The following is a 20,335-nucleotide window of genomic DNA, read 5'->3' as shown; positions in this document are numbered from 1 at the left end:
AGTGCAGGACAACTTTTATCCTCACAGAACATGCTGGGAACAGGGAATCTCGACGGCAGGAGGGAAGGCAAAATTTGCAGGGTGCTTTTCTCGTCAGCAATGGAGGGGTCCCAGAGAGCACAGGGGTGGCTTTTATCGCCAGCCAGGTGCACATGGAACATTAGAAGCATTCTGCGGTTCCACGCTTGTCCCACTTTTGGGCCGCCCCTATCTGACTGGCAGAGAGCAAAAGGCAGTTCCTAGCCATGATGTGTGGAAATGGACCAAACAGACAGTCCACCCATGGAAGAGATTCTACGGCAATCCTCCATGTTTTCACAGACCGATCCCGACTTTTCCCAGGCCTGATGTGCGGTGATGGGACAAATTGCAGTCTTTGCCAAACGTCCTTGGCAAACAATCAGGTTCCATTAACACCATAAAGAAATAGGCCTAAACCATGAACTGTTTTCAACTTAGTGTCCCTCCCCGGGTGCAGATATGAGCAATCAGTTGGTCGCACGACATGTAGGAAACAGGAAACACAAAGAAAATTGGGTTTTTCTGGATATAAACACATAGCACATATTTTACTATCCACAGAGTTCTAGTTTTTGTGGCGTCATTTCAAAAATGAATATCCTCTGAAGGAAGAAATAACCCCAACATCAACTTATTGGGTGTGTTGTGCCTGAGGTCGAGAGTATTTGCTGCTGTTAAAGTAATTTTCCTCTGTTGAGCAACCACCCTCTGCTGAGATTTTTGATGGAATGAAGGTTTGGGGTGACACACGGAGTGTGTGCTCTTGGTCAGGAGTTATGATCCATAATGTGAGAGTAGAATTGTCCTGGTTATATTTTTGATTAGGACTTAAGACAATGGTTCTATGGATTTTTTTTTCTCAACATATGAACAATAGTCTGTGAAGGTTTATTTTTTTATTTTTTTTTTTAGTTTGTACTTCACTTCTCTGACTGTAGAGTAGAAGATAAACTTGGAATAAAAAAGAATGTAATGAAAACAAAATGCCATGGGGTTGCATTTCCTCCCATTGATGAAGTAAGGAATTCTGCCCCAAGTTACATTCAAGTCTGTGTATGTAACCTCAGTGGAAATCAATCTATTGGAAGGGACTTGAAGGATGTTTTTAAACACAGCTGCAAAGCCTGGAGCCTGAACTCCTGGAATACAGCAGCTGAGACACACATATTCGATGGATGCATAATGGAATAAAACAGACTTTCTGAAGCACAACTAAGCCTCCAGACCTGATTGTAGAACTTGTGTACATATCTGTAATTTTTTTTCATATTAATGTCTGTCTCCCCCAGCTCTAGACTCTAAGCTCATTGTGGGCAGGGAATGTGTCTGATGATTGTTGTATTGTAGTCTCCCAAGCACTTAGTACAGTTTTCTGCACACAGTAAGTGCTCAATAAATATGATGGAATGAGTAAATGAACTGTAGGATGGTTGAAAATGGCAGCCCATTGAAAACATTTACTTTTTTTCAGCTGTATTTTCAGTTCTCAAACCCAAGTAGGACTTTCTTTGAAAAGAGCTATTAGACTTGCTCATTTTGTGAACCAACAATCGCCAAGCTAAAGAATCTAGAATGAGAAGCAAAATGAACCCTTCAATCAATCAGTGAAATGATGGTATTTTTAAGCCCGTGCACAGAGCAATGTGCTAAGCACTTGGAGGAGTACAGTCTGTGGACTTGATCCATGCCCTCAAGGAGATTACGGTCTAGCAATACGAGCAGTCAGAAGGAATCATCTGATTGAACTGTATCTACCCCAGCTCCTAGTAGAGTCTTTGGCACATAGTAAGTGCTTAGAAAATACAACGATTATTATTATTGTTAATAAAAGAGATGTGAGATCTAGCCAGAACCCCAAGGGAATTTCCACTGCCCGATATTACGTTTGCAAACAAAATAAATCCATTTTAATCGATGATGCACTTGAAAAGAATGCAAGACCATCCATTCAAATGGTGATTTAAGAACACAACTTTAAGATTTAAACCAGAAAATCCTCCAAATTAAGAGGATGGGAAAAAGGGGCCCCACTTCCCTGGTCTACCTTTCCATCCATTTGATTATGGGATACAGACTTCTTTCCTATGTGAGACCTGTTTCTCAGAGCTGGAAAAAAATCCCTCAGAATCAGGAGAGAAGTTTTTTTTTTTATCTCCATTTCCTTATGCCCCCTCCTCTAAGAGAACTCTAGGATCACACTTTATTATGGTTTAAAAAGTCATCCCTTTTGCTTCTGGAGAAATGGAATTTCTCCTTTCCTTCTCTGCAATCCCCTTGCCAGTTTTCAACAGAACTGCCGGATGTTTTGAAAACTCACAGCTCTCACCAATGACGGACCAAAAGACAAGTCTAACCAGGGCCTCAAAATCTGTTGCAAAAAACACCCGGTTGCAGCTTACCTCGAAATTGGTGAAACCGATCATTTTTAATGAATTATGTAGCTATCCTTTGTGCTTGAAGAGTTGACTACTAATGGTGACGGAAAGATCAAGGCAGGATCCGTAGTTCTGGGGACAATGTGCATAGACAAAGACTGACCCCGGCAGTGCTGTCCTATTTGTTGCTTACCCTGCCTCATGCTCTTTTCCTTTTTTCCCCATGGTGTTTCGACAGTCTTGTGGAGCTCCTGGTCCAGGGGACTAACTCTTTTTCTGGCTGCAGAGCACCATGCTGGTCTATCTGCAGCAAACGACTCCCAGCTTTCACTTGGTATGCAACACTTCTGGGATTTTATTTTACCATGTCTTAAAATCATATTCTCTGACCTCCTTGCTTTCTGTTTCCCAACTTCAGGTCACCATAGAGCAACTGCTTGGATGTCCTGCTGTCATCCATTCCCCTCACACGTCCGGCCCAGTGTCACGGTGTTCCTGCATGCATAACTTCACTACTAGGAGATTCACTTCCTTGCAGAACTTCGTTACAGAATTTAGAACTTCATCGTTTGTGTTCCAGTCCTGACATCTGTTCTTAACATAGCCTGTGAGACGGGGCATTAGAGTCGGATGTGTTGTCCGTGGTGGAGGGGAGAAGTAGTAGATAGTAGATAGACCATGGGCCTGGGAGTCAGAAGGACCTGGGTTCTAATCCCAGCTCCACCACTTGTCTGCTCTGTGACATGGGCTCGTCACTTAACTTCTCTGGGCCTCAGTTCCCTCATCTGTAAAATGGGGAATAAGAATGAGAGTCCCATGTGGGATGTGGACTGTACCCATATTAATTAGCTTGTATAGACAGTGCCTGGCACACAGTAAGCACTTTACAAAATTTTTTTTTTAATTTTTTTTTTTTAATCCAGGCCTCAGAGCATTACAGAAGGTCGGACTCTGATACAGCTCTTCTGGAGTCTTATACCGTACTGTCACTGTGTTCTGTTGGACAGTCTCTCACTGGATGTGCTGGCTTTCTTAATTAGGTTTTCTACTTGAGAAGCAGCATGGTTTAGTGGAAAGAGCAGGGGCTTGGGAGTCAGAGGTTGTGAGTTCTAACCCCGGTTCCGCCACTCGTCAGCTGCGTGACTTTGGGGCAGTCACTTTACCTCTCTGTGCCTCAGTTATCTCATCTGTAAAATGGAGATTAAGACTGTGAGCCCCAAGTGGGTCAACCTGATAACTATGTATCTCCCCCAGTGCTTGGATCATAGTAAGAGTTGAACAAACCATCATTATTGTTATTATTACTTTCTTGCTTATTACTGCATCATCATTGTGCTGCCTAGATAATAGAATTCTGTGACAGTGCTTAGCTTTATGCTGCCAATATTAACTCTTGATTTTGCATGTATCTTCCCTGATGCAGGCTTGACACATTACCTCAGTGATCTGCAGATTTATTGAAAGTCTGTGCCTGACTGATTCACTGAAGCAGTTTACAATCATTTGCTAGTAGTTTGGGTTGTGAGCCTTTAGGGTGCAATCATTGTGTATATGGTAATTTCTGAATGATTGTCTTTATGACTTTAGATATTTGAAATCAATGTTGAGTTGGAAAAGTTTCCTTGAAGAGCAGAAGCATATTCTAAGCCCTGCATCCAGATTGCATGAAGCAGCAAGACACAGCAGTCAATCAATCGGTCGTACTGATTGAGTGATTTTCTGTGTACAGAGCACTATACTAAGTTCTCGGGAGAGTCCTGTATAACAGAGTTGGCAGACACATTCCCTGCCCAAAATGAGTTTACGGTCTAGAGAATAAGAATAGGAATGACTTGTAGCTGACCCATCTTAAATTGGAAAAGAAAATCTGGCTCCTTTCACAATAATATTGAACCCATCGGCATCTTGTATGTATGTAATGCAGAGCTGTTTGGCTTAACTGAACCCATAACTACTTTAAAGTCTTGGAAGTTATGCTGGTAATATAGTGTGTAAGTTGTTTTCTTCCAGCATTTGAAAGTCTGCAAGGTCTCTATCCTAAGAAAGTTAGAGACCATGTCGAATTCATAAACTGTGTTTCTGGTCTAAATCTGGGCCATCCCCATTTAGTAAGGCATGTTTATGTTGAGCGTTCTTTTTCGGATAGCTCCAGTAGTCATATCACTTATATTAGGGATCAACCACTTATTTCAAATTTCTTCTCTTGTTTTAAGAGCGTGGCGTGCTGTCCGACAAATGGAATTTAATCTAAAAATGCCTGCAGGCAAATTGATTGTTTCTTAATATTTCCCAAACTTGGATGGTGGTTAAATCCTTGGATTATTTGAATAATTCTCTTCTTCAGGTGACTGGTTAATGAAAGGGAAGCCCTCTTGGGTCGTTGTTATCCCCATATCATTTTCTATATTGGACTATTTAACAATGACCTCTATGGAATCTAGCATAGCAGTTCTGGTCCACAGAGATAAGACCATCTCCCAGGGAACAGGCATTAAGGACAAGCAAGTATTAGTGTTTACTAAATAATAATATTTACTAAGTGTTCTTTCTAGTTAGGAAGTTTCTTCTAGCTGGGAATGTGACTACCCACTCCATTTTAATGTACTCTCCTAATCACTTGGTACAAGCCTGGCTTAGAGGGGATAGATCACAGGCCTGTAAGTCAAAAGGACCTGGGTTCTAATTTTGACTCTGTAACATGTCTGCTGTGTTACCTTGGGCAAGTCACTTCACTTCTCTGGGCCTCATTTACCTCATCTGGAAAAAGGGGATTAAGACTGTGAGCTCTATGTGGGACAGGAACTGAGTCCAACCCAATTACCTGAATCAACCCCAGTGCTTAGAACAGTTCTTGGCACATAGTAAGCACTTAACAAGTACCATTTTTATTACTATTACAGTGCTCTGCACACAGTAAGTACTCAATAAATATGATTAATTGATTACTTTGTGTAGGGCACCGAAATAAGGGGTGGGAGAGATTAAATAGGTGGGAATTAGACATGGTCCCTGTCCCTAAGGGGGCTGAAGTTGAAAATCAGGAAGAATAATTCATTCATTCATTCAATAATACTTATTGAGCGCTTACTATGTGCAGAGAACTGTACTAAGCACTTGGAATGCACAATTCGGCAAAAGATAGAGACGATCCCTGCTCAATAACGGGCTCACAGTCTAAATGGGGGAGACAGACAGCAAAGCAAAACATAACAAAACAAAACAACATCATCAAGATAAATAGAATCATGGAGTACACTTCATTAACAAAATAAATAGGGTAACAATATATACAAATATGCAGTGTTGAGGGGAGGGGAAGGGGGAAGAGCAGAGGGCCCGGGGGAATGGGGAGGGGAGGAGGAGCAGAGGGAAAGGGGGGTGCTCAGTCTGGGAAGACCTCCTGGAGGAGGTGAGCTCTCAGTAGGGCTTTGAAGAGGGGAAGAGGGTTAGTTTGGCGGAGGTGAGGAAGGAAGGCATTCCAGGACAGCGGTAGGACGTGGGCCAGGGGTCGGCGGTGGGACAGGAGTGAACGGGGGACCGTGAGGAGGTGAGCGGCAGAGGAGCAGAGTGTATGGGGTGGGCTGTAGAAGGAGAGAAGGGAGGTGAGGTAGGAGGGGGCAAGGGGATGGAGAGCTCTGAAACCAAGAGTGAGGAGTTTTTGTTTTCATGAGAAGGTTGATAGGCAACCACTGGAGGTTTTTGAGGAGGAGAGTGACATGCCCAGACCGTTTCTGTAGAAAGATGATCCGGGCAGCGGAATGAAGAATAGACTGGAGCGGGGAGAGACAAGAGGAAGGGAGATCTGAGAGGAGGCTGACACAATAATCCAGCCGGGATATTATGAGAGCTTGTACCAGCACATTAGCAGTTTGGATGGAGAGGAAAGGGCGGATCTTGGCGATATTGTGAAGGTGAGACTGGCATGCGTTGGTGACGAATTGTATGTGTGGGGTGAAGAATCATTCTGTGGGAACACCGAATCTTCTTCCTGATAGGGCCAAGTCTTCCTACAGTGAAGGGAAGAGGCATTTTTCTCTCATAGGCAGATGCTGGCCTTAACTGCTCAACAGCACTTCAATGGGTGAAAATACAAAATCTCCACCACTTTTTAGAAGACAGTTCATTGTGGGTAAGGAATGCGTCTACCAACTCTGTTATACTGTACTCTTCCAAGCACTTAATTTGGTGCTCTGCATATAGTAAGTGCTCCATCTTCATATCGGACAGATAATTGCTCTCCCCTACTTCAAAACCCTACTGAAGGCACCCGGGCTTGAGAGTCGGAGGTCGTGGGTTCTAATCCCGGCTCCGCCACTTAGCTGGGTGACTTTGGGCAAGTCACTTAACTTCTCTCTGCCTCAGTTCCCTCATCTGGAAAATGGAGATGAAGACCGTGAGCCCCATGTGGGACAACCTGATTACCTGGTAACTACCCCAGTGCTTAGAACAGTGCTTGGCACATAGTAAGCGCTTAACAAATACCATCATCATCTCCTCCAAGAAGCCTTCCCTGACTAAGCCCTCCTCTCCTCTTCTCCCACTCCCTTCTGCACCGCTCTTACTTGCTCCTTCATTTATCCACCCTCCCATCCCTATAGCACAGATGTATATGCCTGTATGTATTTGTAATTTATTTATATTAATGTCTGTCTCCCCTTCTAGACTGTGAGCTCGCTCTGGGCAGGAATGTGTCTGTTTGTTATTTTACTGCACTCTCCCAAGTGCTTAGTACAGTGTTTTGCACACAGTAATGCTCAATAAATATGATTGAGTGAATGAATGAATGAATGAATACCATTGATTGATTAAGATCTAACTCACAGCACAGGCAAGGTATGGTCATGTTGGTGCCTAATTTCCCAGTCACCTGGTGATCCAAAGGGGAGATTTCCTCACAGATCAATGGCGGGACACCTCCCTAATTAGGTGACTGACAGAATGGAGAAGGGAATGTTCCTGCCATCCACCTGATTCATTCATCAATCAATCACTCAACTAGTCTACCTTATTTATCGAGCACTTACTGTGTGCAGAGCACTGTACTGAGCACTTGGGAGAATACAATATAACAGAGTGGGTAGATTTTGGTAAACGTTCCCAGTCCACAGTGACTTTACAGTTTAGAGAGCTTATCCATAGTGCTTTATCCCAGCAATGACCCTGCTCTTATTTCTTTTTCTCCGCTTTCTGCTTCAGTTCAGAGATTTTCAGTGGGGCTTTCAGCTACTGGATCTTTAAAGATACTTTGGTGCTAACTGCTATATGATTGGATTTCTTAGATAGTTTTACAGTGGGAAGATAAATCTTTGGGGGATCTTCAGTGTTGTCATTCCAAGCATAATAATAGTGATGGTTTTTGTTAAGCACTATGTGCCAAGCACTGTTCTAAGTGCCATCACACCTTTGCCTTTTTCAGTAGCTGCCTATTTTGTATCCTCCTTTTGTAAGGGCTTGTAACACTGTGTCGGAAAGGGCCACTGCTTCACATCTTCCACCGTCACAAGGCCCCGGCGTATCAGGGTCAGGGGCTAACCATCTGTAGATGCATGGAAAATCCCAAAAGCCTCCTAACATTGGTCATGTATATCAGGGATACAGTGGACCTTGAAGAGAGCCTGAGGGTCCAACCAATGTGACCAACTGAGGGACACATCAGAGACGACTGGTGACCAGACAACTTTTGATGGACCACGGTGTCAAGAGAAGGCCTCTGAGTACTACGTCCGGGGATGGGCCAACCCATCATATTCCATGTCCCGGCTGATGGCGAGAACAAGGTAGAGGAGCTCGAGCAACTGGGTGAGCGGCAAAAATGGAAATTTGGTTTGGTGTGGGCTGCCGACAACAGGACTGTAAGTTGCCCACCTCCCAGGGAGCTAGGCACGGGAGACATTCTTAGATTGATGATATGGCTTCAGATTACACCCGAGCGCTGACTTCTCATGTGGAAAAAGAGCTCAAACTGAGAGCACACAGCATAATTTAACAACAGTCGATCGAATGGGATCAGACGCAATCAAACACTCTTTATCTTTTGTCTCAGTGGAAAGCTCTCTCGATGTTTCTGTTTGTTGTTTTTTTTCTGGCGATATATTATTGGTAAACAGCTGAAGAGTGGGTCCTAGCATGACACTGTAATGAATAATTATGGCATTTGTAAAGTTCTTAGTGTCAGGCACTGTTCTAATCGTTGGGGTAGATACAAGGTCGTCAGATTGGACACAGTCCCTGTCTCTTCTGGGGCTCATAGTCTTAATCTTCATTTTACAGATGAGGCAACCGAGCAGAGAGAAGTTAAGTGACTTGCCCAAGGTCGCAGAGCTGACAAGTGGTGAAGCAGGATTAGAACCTAGGTCCTCTGACCCCCTGGGCCGTGCTCTTTCTAGTAGGCCAACTGCTTCACACTGGGATATTTATCAACCCGCACATCAGCCTAATCTGGGTGGGAAGGTCAGATGCATGGAAAGGGCAACCCATCAAGTGATGATGATGATGATGATGGCATTTGTTAAGCGCTTACCATGTGCAAAGCACTGTTCTAAGCCCTGGGAGGATACAAGGTGATCAGGTTGGCCCACATGGGGCGCTCAGTCTTGACCCCCATTTTACAGAGGAGGTAACCGAGGCACAGAGAAGTTAAGGGACTTGCCCAAAGTCACACAGCTGACAAGCGGCAGAGCGAGGATTAGAACCCATGACCTCTGACTCCCAAGTCCGTGCTCTTTCCATTGAGCCACGCTGCTTCCATTTACCAAGTGCCTGCCCTTTACCTCCAGCTGCTCTTGCTCCATGGTTGTGGACATCAGTCCAAAGAAGATGAAAACTGCAGAGAAGCAGCGAAGCCTCGTGGGAAGAGCAAGTACCTGGGAGTCAGAGGACCTGAGTTGTAATCCCGGCTCTGTCACTTTCCTGCTGTGTGACCCTGGGTAAATTATTAATTTCTCAGTGCCTCAGTTTCTTCATCTGTAAAATGGGGATTATGATTGCGAGCCCTATGAAAGACAGACACTGAATCCAACCCAATTATCTTGTATGTCCTCCAGAGTTTAGGACAGTGTCCGGCCCATAGTAAGCTCTTAAAAAAATACCCAAAACCCCCCACTAAAAGAAACCTCAGATCATGTGCTTTGTGTGTCTTGCTTTTTTGCTAGCAATTACCAGTCCAGGGCGAAATACCTGGCTTGGCCTCGCAGCTAAAATTGCAGCTGAAGACTGCTATTGAGCCATTGGCCTGAAGGGAAATAAGAATATTCAATGGAGTCCACATGCAATCTCTGCTCTCATCCAAGCTGTCATAATTAGAGATCATTAAAATTTCTCCTGCCCGAAAGTGCCACAGTGCCTACCCAAAACTATCATTGATGGATTCAATTATATTCTTGGGGTGGTCTGAAAGGACATCTGAAATGATGAAATATCAATATTCTTTTTTTTCCCAGTTTTACACCAAAAGATAGGGTTCTGGTGATCGGGGAAGAACAAGGAAACTGAGGGATGAACGTTTCTGTACAGAAGCTTCACAGAGGCATTCTTGAACGTGACGTAAAGCCATTTCTTGCTCTACTTCAGACTGATGCAGTGAACATAGTGAACTGGGCGTGGATACTGCGGTTGAACCCAAGAATAAGAAAGGTAGAGTAATTTACAAGTCTACCAAGAGTCGTAAGATCGAGGAAGGCATTCTGGGTCTGTTTATAGACCCCCGTATGGAAATATCCATGATATAATGGCTAGAATAACTGGAAAAAAATAGAGACCACATTTTTGTCTCAACAGAAGAACGATATTTTTGTTTTAAATCCATCATCACATAAAATATAATGAAATTTCAGGCAATAACAACACTTTAGTCAATGGCATTATTATTGTTGTTGAGAAACAGATTGAAACAGTTAGGAGACTGTTGGCTGACCTGAGACATTCGCTACGAGAAACAGATCTAAACTTTGTGCTTTCAGCGGGGGACGACAACTTTCTTTCAGGAGACCAGTCGCTTTGGTGGGAGGTCGAGAACCCTGAGCAGAAGACCTGGAAAGGGAGGAAATTAAGGCCATGCCCAGTTTCACATAGCAAAGTTGGGGAAAACATCTGAGACCCACCAGTTGTAGACACATGGACAAAGGCTTATCATTGGCTTTAAGGCACTCGACCAGCTCTCCCCATTCTACTTTACCTTTCTAGTTACAGCATGGCGTAGTTGATAGAGCACAAGCCTGGGAGTCAGAAGTTCATCCCGGCTCCTCGCGCTTTTCTGCTGTGTGACCTTGGACACCTCTTCTCTGTGCCTCAGTTCCCTCAGCTGTAAAATGAGGATTGAGACTGTGAGCCCCACCTGGGACAGAGATGGTATACAACCCGATTTGCTTGTATCTACCTCAACGCTTCGAACCGTGTCTGGCACATAGTAAGTCCTTAACAAATACCATAATTATTATCAGTAGTAGTATTTATGATCTCCTACTACAACCCAGCTCCACACATCACTCCTGTAATACACATCACAACCCCTCACCCACCTCTTCCCTTTGCCCTTGAATTCCCTCCCTCTTCGGATCTGACAGATCACCGCTCTCCTCACCTTCAAAGCCTTATTCAAATCACACCTCCTCCAAGAGGCCTTCCCTGCCAAGACTCTCATTTCTACTTTAGCTGCTCCTTCTCTGCCTCGATGCACTTGATCATTATCAATGGTATTTACTGAGTGCTTTCTGTGTTCAGAGCACTGTACTAAGCAACGGGGAGGGTACAATATGACAGAGTTGGTAGTCACATTCCCTGCCCAGAGCAAGCTTACAATCTAGCAGATCCACACTTAGATCCACCCCCTTGAAGCGTTTGATATTCACCTCATCCCCAGCCCCATAGCACCTATGCACAGAACCTTATCCTTTCCCATTCCTTTATCAGCAATGAATTTCAATGTGCTTCCTCTAGACTGTGAGCTTCTTATCCAACAACTTTGTTCTCTCCCGAGTACCTAATATGGTGCTCAACACAGTAAGTACTCAATAAATGCCATTGATTGATTGACAAGCTATAGTGCTGAGAACACATATCTCTTGACAGCTGTCCAGACCCCATTCATCCCTCCTGCGGTGACCCAGCTCTTCAATTGTATTCTCTTAGCCTACATCTTCATCATCATCATCAAGAATAGTATTTCTTGAGCACTTACTGTGTGCTGAGCACCGTGCCACGTTCTTGGAAGAGTGCGATCCAACAGAGTTGGCAGACCAGGAGCTTGCAGTAAAAAGGGGGAGACAGACATTAATGTAAATAAATCTTTGATAATACGTAATGAAAAGATGTGTATGTAAGCGTTGTGGGTTTGAGGGCAAGGTGAACAGCGAATGACCAAATGCACCCAAATGGATGGATATCCATGAACTTCAATCATTATTTCTCTCCAATGGGGCCGCTTTAGAGGTTTAGCATTTATTCTCAGTCCGGTTTCATTCTGGCACTTCTAAAACCCCAAATGTTGTCTCTCGGTCCATCAGTTGTGTTGATAATACAGGGTCTTCCAATCAGTTGTACTGAGACTGAAGCCCATCAAAGGGCAGGGACTGTCTCTATCTGTTGCCGATTTGTACATTCCAAGCGCTTAGTACAGTGCTCTGCACATAGTAAGCGCTCAATAAATACTATTGAATGAATGAAAGTGCTTAGTGCAGTGCACACAGGAAATGTTCAGTAAATACTTTCGATTGATTAATAATACATAATTTATTCATTCAATTGCATTTATTCAGCGCTTACTGTGTGCAGAGCACTGTACTAAGTGCTTGGAAAGAACAATTTGGCAACAGATAGAGACAACCCCTACCCAACAATGGGCTCACAGTCTAGAAGGGGGGAGACAGACAACAAAATAATAGATAGGCATCAATAACATGACAATAAATAGAATTATATATATGCATCATTTATAAAATAGAATAATAAATACGTCCATATTTACACAAGTGCTGTGGGGCAGGGAGGGGGGTAGAGCAGAGGGAGGGAGTAGGGGCGATGGGGAGGGGAGGAGGGGCAGAGGAAGAGGGGGGCTTAGTCTGGGAAGGCCTACTGGAGGAGGTGAGCTTTCAGTAGGACCTTGAAGTGGGGAAGTGAGCTAGTTTGGCAGAAGCGAGGAGGGAGGGCATTCTAGACCGGAGGTAGGACGTGGACCAGGGGTCGACAGTGGGACAAGTGAGAACAAGGCACAGTGAGGAGGTTAGTGGCAGAGGAGCAGAGTGTGTGGGCTGGGCAGCTAAGGAGAATATTCACCATCTCTTCGTTGAATCTCATTCCTTCCTAATGGCCTCTTCTCAGTCCATTCAGCTCTTCCCCTCTGGCACAGATGGCCGCAGGCATCAAATACAGTTGGCCAGGTCCGTTCTCTTCCTTGAGGCTTCTGCCCTCTTGTATTTATATATCGCTCATCTTTTTTAAAAAGGCTTTTCGCGTCAATTGTTTTGTGACTTCAGACCATCCCTGAGAGGGAGAGAGCTACTCTTGTTATCCCGGTTTTAGAATCGAGGAAGTTTAGGTCCAGAGAGGGTTTGTGATTTGTCAAATGGTACCTAGCAGGTGAATGGCAGATCAGGGACAGTGTGAGAAGCAGGGTGGCTTAGTGGATGGAGCACAGGCCTGGGAGTCAGGTGACGTGGTTCTAATACGGGTTCTGCCACTTGTCTGCTGTGTGATCTTGAGCAAGTCTCTTCACTTCTCTGTGCCTCGGTTCCATCATTTGTAAAATGGGGATGAAGACTGTGAGCCCTATGTGGAACAACCTGATTACCTTGTATCTACTCCAGTGCTTAGAACAGTGCTTGGCACATAGTAAGCACTTAACAAATACCAACATTATTAACCTAAAATATAAAACCTCAGAAAATACCCTATTAGCGAAAAGGGTGCTAGGATAAAGTCTCTCGTTGGACATTTGGAGGAAAAAGACCACAGCTTTGAAGACAACCTGAACGCAACTGATTAATTATGGGTAAATCTTTAGCCCAACATTCTCTGATGTCTTATTTTCCTTCCCCATCCCCCTCTACCCTTACCAGATCAACTTCAAATTCAGTCTTTCCACACAAATGCCATCCAACTCCAATACTAAGGAATTGGCACCTAGATTTAAGCACTCTTTAAATTTAATACATCCTATTCACGGCCATGTAGCAGGATAGGGCTGCGTTGGAGTTGTCTGGATGCTATTCTGAAAAAAGACTAAGAATCGGGAAAGGAGACGATTTCTGCAAATGCACAGCAAACTCGGGGTCCTGAGGAGGAGAATCGTGAAGGTATTCCAGGACTCCAGGATTAAAAGAAATAAGGCTGAGAATAGAGAGAGAGCTGGATGAGGTTTGGGGGGCGGGGGGGGAAAGGAGGTGTCGAAAGTCCTCACAGGCTGAGTTGTTCACAGTCTGTGAAAAGGGTGAGGTTTGATGGTTCTGGACAGTGGCAGTTGATAGAGCAGGAATGGAAACGGGAGGAGACATTCTTGAAGTTTATGGACTGGACCAGGTTCAAAAACAGCGATCTTATTTTTCCTCGTGAATTTTGTTCCTATGGCCGGCCACTCTGGAAGAGGGAGGGAGGAGCCGAGCTAAATCCAGAAAGCCTGCTCTCTTGAAACTCTGACTAGAGCCATGAGGAGCGGAAAGATTGAGCTGCGTGAGAGAGAAGCTATGTTATTTTTTTGTGGTACCTGCTGAAATTTGCTGTAGATAGCGCCTAGACGTTAGCTTTTAGAGGTGTCCTCGGTATTTAAAGAAGACATCTCTGACAGTGAAATTCAGCTATGAGTGTGTGTGGGGGTGAAAAGGGTCTGGATTGGGACGGATTCAGAATCACCCACTCCCAAATCTCATGGCAGCCATCATACCCAGACAATGACCAAAAACTCTGCTTACTTCCAGGTCTCATTTTAACTAAGGCAATTTTTAAAAAAATATTCAGTCAGTCAGCGACACTTATTGAGCACTTATTATTGCCAGGGGACATGAATGGAGCAAACATCCAACCACCCGACTTTATAAACACAATCTAAGAAGTGCGAGAAGGAATTTCTATTTTTACAGTCCAAAGTTTCCATCCCACCACGAATCGCGTGAACTGGGTAGGACTGCTTATAATACCAGAGTAACCGAGGATATTCTCCCTTCTAGAATAATCCAATGTAACTGAGGAAAGTCTCCCTTCTAGAAATAATGACACCTCAGGCCTAAGGCTGCCCAAATGCCCTCATTTTGGGAACAGTTTCCTTCCATCTTCTCTGTGAACATGCAGCTAACAAAATATGTCAGCTATTAACAGCCAACTCCAGAGGGGGCCACGTCTAATACCAGCATGAAGAAAAGATTCTTTGTCACATCGTACTGCTGGTTTCTCCCGGCCTCAAATCGAACCCAACTCAGATGATGGTGTGTTTTTTTTACCCCGCTTAACGGGCCATCGGGAAGGTTTCAGAAGCCAACTCCTCCGTGATCCCCGGGAAGTTTGGAACTTTGAATCTGCCATCTGAAGCCTTCTCTGGACACACATGTGGTGTTAATCCTGTGGGAAAGGGCATTTCCTGGAAGGGTGGAGAGCAGCAGCAGGCAGACATTCATCTGACCCCCCTGCCTGAAGAGGGGTTCCCTTGTGATGCCTGCCCTCGTAAAATCGCACCGTTCAAAGGGGAGAAAGTGAGTCCCTCCTCCTGCAGATAAATGCACAGACTGAAGAGATTTGTGAGCACTACCCAGAATGGACAATCCCTTGGAGAGAGCCACCTCAACCAAGGGGAGAAAGTGAGTCCCTTCTCCTGAAGATAAACACACAGTCTCTTCAGACTGTGAGCACTACATTGGCCTGGGTCTCAACTTTCTCTCCGCCCATCCCTGGCCCACATCTTACCTCTGTCCTGGAACGCCCTTCCTCCTCAAATCCACCAGACAATTCCTCCCCCCTGCCACCCTTCAAAGCTTTATTGAAGGTGCATCTCCTCCAATAGGCCTTTCCCTGTCACGCTTTTCCTCTTCTCCCACTCCCTTCTGCATCACACTGACTGGTTCCCTTTGTTCTTCCCCCTCTCCCAGTCCCACAGCACTTATTTTCATACCCGTAATTCATTTATTTGTATTGATGTCTGTCTCTCCCCTCCATTCACTCAATTGTATTGAGTGAGCACTTACTCTGTACTAAGCACTTAAAAAGTGTAATTTGGCAACAATGGGCTCACAGTCTAGAAGGGGAAAGACAGATAACAAAACAGAACCAAACAAGTAGACAGGCGGACTGTGAGCTCACTGTGAGCAGGGAATGTGCCTATGTATTGTTGTACTGTACTTTCCCAAACTCTTGGTACAGTGATCTGCACACAGAAAGCGCTCAAAACATGCGAATGAATGATGGACAAAGCCTTGGCAAGAGCCACCTCGACAAAGGGGAGAAAGTGATTCCCTCCTACTGAAGATAATCATACATTCTGGAGAGAGTGGGAGCAATACCTTGGGTGGACAAACCCTCTGCAAGAGCCACTTGGAGACTCCAAGCACTAACTGAGGAAAATCTACAGCTTTCCCAGAAACATGGTCATCCTCCACAGGGCCCCCTCGCACAGCAGATGAGTCTAGGGAGGTCATATATGGTATCGACAGATCCAAGGTAACAAGCTGAGGAGAGTCGGTGACCTCATAACCCTAATTTCCACTCACACACACCCTTTGACTGGCCGGGATTCCAGCCCCAGCCTTTGCTTAGGAAAAACTCGAATCGGGTTTAATATCACCAATCCTGACTTTGTTTACTTCTCTTTGGTAGATTCAATGTTTCCCCTCCTTGCAACTGAGTCTAGGGATTGCAGGGTGTCTGTGCAGCACCGAGAATCCTTGAAGCTGGCAGAGATGCTTTTCAGATGAAGTATTTTCCTTCTCCTTCTCCTCCCTTCTCCTTATACTTTTATAAGTGAATGTAAAGCTCTCATTAATGCAGAGTTTCACTCTAGAGGGTGAAAGGGTGCATCTTATCACCATTCTGCCCGAAGGTGCTGAGTGCTGCAGATGCAGCTGTTACTGGTGATCAGAATGGAGTAATAAACATGAAATAGAGTAATAAAACTATTCTCACTCAATTGTACATTCACATTTAGGGAAAATATGTTCGACGATGCCAAATGAGCATCAGACAGCTCATCTGGAAGTAACCTACTATCCCAAATCTGCAGTGTTAAAGCGCTTGGTGCAGTGCTCTGCACGCAGTAAGCATTCAACAAATGTCATTGATTAATGGGTCCAGATGACCCTATTAGATTATCAACTCACTGAGTAGCAGCATCGCCTGGTAGAAAGAGTACAGGCCTGGAGTCAGCGGATCTGGGTTCTAATCCAGCCTCTTCCACTTGCCTGCCCTGTGACCCTGTGCAAGATGCTTAACTTCTCTGTGCCTCAGTTTCATCTCCTGCAAAATAGGGAGGCAACACTTGTTCTCCCTCCTACTTAGGCTATGAGCCCCATATGAGACGGGGACGGTGTCGAGCCTGATTATCTTGTATCTACCCCAGTGCTTTGAACAGTGCTTGGCACATAGTAAGCGCTTAACAAATGTCATTACTTTTTCTACCTAACCTGATATGTAGTTTAATGCATCATTGGACAGAGTAAGTGCTTAATCAATACTACAATTATTAACATGATCAATAAAATAAGAGCTCCTTGAGGGCAGGAGTTGCTTCCTTTCCTTCTACTTGTATTCTACGCTCAAAGGTCTTTAGTGAGCACTTCTTGTGTGCAAAGCACTGCACTAAACACTTGGGAGAGTATAGTACAGCAGACTTGGTAGGCACATTCCCTGCCTGCAATGAGCTTACAGTCTTGAGGAGGAAACATTCATTAATATAAGTAAATAATGGATAGATTTATGGGTATGCTTATGAGTGCTGCGGGGCTGAGGGAGGGAAGAATACCAAATGACTGAAGGGTACACATCCAAGTGTACCACGTTCAGTGCTGTGCATGCAGTAGCTGCTCAGTACAGTGTTCTACCCACTGTAGACACTCAATAAGTACAATTAATTGACTTGCTGGTATCATCCATCTTAGGGTGTAATTTCCTAGAGGACAGAGAGCCTCCATTTTGGCTTCATTTAAACAGTTGGCCAAAGGCCTTCACCACGGGGCCATTGCTAAATCCTGTTTAACAACAAGAAAAAAATAGAATAAGCTGTGGTTCTCCTTAGCCAACTTCAAGCCCCTTGAGAGCCACGTACCCTGCCTGCGTTGAGGGGAACCTTGGGGGAAAGTAAATGAAATTGGCTTTAAAGCAGAAGTACCCGCTCAGTATTTTATGACCTCTTCAAAGCTGTTACAAAATGATAGAACTTCCCAGAAGTGGATTAGGGAATCGCAGGTGCAGGTTCCAGCTTAGTCAAAAAAAAAAAATAATCATGCATTCATTCAATCAAATTTACTGAGCAATTCCTGTGTGCAGAGCACTGTACTAAGTGTTTGGGAGAATACGATATAACAATAAATGGACACATTCCCTGCCCACAATGAAACATGAATCTTGGTTCTTTTTTTATATCTTTCATCACTGCCCTTCAATCAATCATTTTTACTGAGCACTTCCTGTGTGTGCAGAGCACTGCCTAAGCACTTGGGAGAGTGCAATGAAATAGAGTTGGTAAACACTTCCCTGTCCACAACGAGTTTACAGTCGAGAGCCCTCCTGCAATGGGTGCTGGAACACCAGAGTCAGTTCACTAGTGCTGAGGCAATCTCACCGTAGGGATGGGCGGGGTGTGCGAGAAGAAGGGCTCAGTGAAAAGAGCCCGGATTTAGGAGTCAGAGGTCATGGGTTCTAATCCTGACTCCGCCACCTGTCAGCTGTGTAACTTCGGGCAAGTCACTTAACTTCTCTGGGCCTCAGTTACCTCATCTGTAAAATGGGGATTAAGACTGTGAGCCTCAACCGTGGGACAACCTGATTACCCTGTATCTACCCTAGTGCTTAGAACAGTGCTCGGCACATAGTAAGTGCTCAGCAGCGTGGCTCAGTGGAAAGACCACGGGCTTGGGAGTCAGGGATCATGGGTTCGAATCCCTGCTCCACCACTTGTCAGCTGTGTGACTTTGGCCAGGTCACTTAACTCCTCTGGGCCTCAGTAACCTCATCTGTAAAATGGGGATGAAGACTGTGAGCCTCACATGGGACAACCTGATTACCCTGTATCTACCCCAGCGCTTAGAACAGTGCTCTGCACATTACTATTATTATTGTTATTATTATTATCATTATTTTAATGTGAACTGGAATGGGGCTCACAAAGTGCGAAGGGCAGTAAGCAGACTATAAGCTCATTATGGGCAGGAAACAGAGTTGTTAATTCTGTTGTACTGTGCTCTCCCCAGCTCTTAATACAGTGCTCCGCTCAGAGTCAGCACTCAGTAAATTACACCGATTGATCGATTGAGCGCAAACATTGTCAAGACACAGTAATGCTCTTCGAACAGCGAGATGTAGCCGTGGACTGACTATAGGGGACCACAGTAGCTGACTTTTAGTGGGCCATACCTAAAAGAATAGAAGATGGAGAGATTAGAATCCAGGTTCTCTGACTCCCCGATTTGCTCGTTTCCACCCTACCGCTCAGTACAGTGCCTGACACATAGTAAGCTCTTCACGAATACCATAATTATTATTGATCATAAACTTCCCGAGAGTAGGGATCATGTCTTCTACCTCTCTTGTTCTCTCTCAAACATTTACTACAATGCTCTATTACACAGAAGGTGCTCAGTAAATACCATTAATTGATTGATTGACTAACCCCCTCCTTTCAAAACCAAAATAAGAGCAGAAACGTTTTATGCTGTTAAGAAACATGGGTTTGAAATTTGGTGGGGGTGGGGGCAGGGGAGACAGGCATTGGTTTTGCTTGGATAGTACTCAACCACGTTAGTTGAGTGACTCAATTATGCAAAGCTGTCCATGTAAGGCGTTCTGCCCCATTGAACCAGAGAAAAATGAGGCAATACTGCTTGCCAAATATCCACGAAAACATTTGCAGAAATCTTTCATAAAGCCCATTGTCCTGAAAGAAGAATGTCTGAGAGGTCTATAAATAGCAGCCCATGAGAAGTATTTCTAAACAGAGTCAGCCCTCCAGATGGGGAGGGTGGATGGGTGATTCAAAGGACTAGGTAAGGTCATGAGAGGCTCAACCAAAAGCTAACAGGCAAGAGGGGAAAGCCAGGCAGTGATTCTGCCTCAGTCATGAGATGTCCAGTTGAGAGATGGGTCAGAATTTCCCCAGAAGGAACATATCAAAGACCAAATGAGACCCAAATGAATCATTAAAAAACAAACAACCACACCATCGGGGATAGAAGACAACTCTAATTGTTCCAACCCTATTTCTAAAGTGCGGAGCCAAGAATTCCAACATCTGAATCCCCAGAGAGACCGCATCCACAAAAAGAAAGGGAATAGGGGAACCAGACCACCTTTCCAAAGTCAAAGACAATAGGTTCTACTCCAAAGGGGAACCTCAGGTTAAAGGAGGTCTTCTGTAGCCCCTCCTCACTATCTCCTTCTTCCAGGGGAGCCAAATTAAAATTCCGACTCTTAACTGTTAAGTCATCGTGGGCAGGGGACCTATCTTATAAGTTTGCTGGATTGTGATCTCCCAAGCTCTATAGTATAGTGCTCTGCACGCAGTAAGTGCTCAGTAAATACACTTGATCGATTGATACTTGACAAAAACAGAAACCAACCTATGAATAGGTGCTGTAGGAGAGATACTCCCAGAGATCCCCAGAACAACACATCAACAGAGATGCCCAGAGAGAAATACACATTGAGAGAGACCTATGGAGAGACACTCAGGTATCCTCAGAGAGATTGACCACACCTTCGGAGGTTCAGAGAACCCCAAAAAATAACAAGCAAGTCACAGGTCCCACTGAGAG

At 44.6% G+C, this 20,335-nt stretch overlaps 1 long non-coding RNA gene across 1 annotated transcript; it reads right to left on the bottom strand.

The window, feature by feature from the left end:
• Positions 1–10,663: 10,663 nt before the first annotated feature.
• Positions 10,664–12,865, bottom strand: LOC114809254. Its single transcript, XR_003757027.2, has 3 exons — positions 12,666–12,865; positions 11,572–11,636; positions 10,664–10,695 (listed from the first exon to the last, which is right to left on the bottom strand). It is a non-coding gene; the product is annotated as an uncharacterized LOC114809254 (long non-coding RNA).
• Between the last annotated feature and the right edge of the window lie 7,470 nt (positions 12,866–20,335).

The sequence above is a fragment of the Ornithorhynchus anatinus genome, chromosome 2, assembly GCF_004115215.2.
Source record: "Ornithorhynchus anatinus isolate Pmale09 chromosome 2, mOrnAna1.pri.v4, whole genome shotgun sequence".
NCBI lineage: Eukaryota > Metazoa > Chordata > Mammalia > Monotremata > Ornithorhynchidae > Ornithorhynchus > Ornithorhynchus anatinus.
Note: the sequence above shows the minus strand (reverse complement) of the source record. Positions and strands in the feature narration are given on the sequence as shown.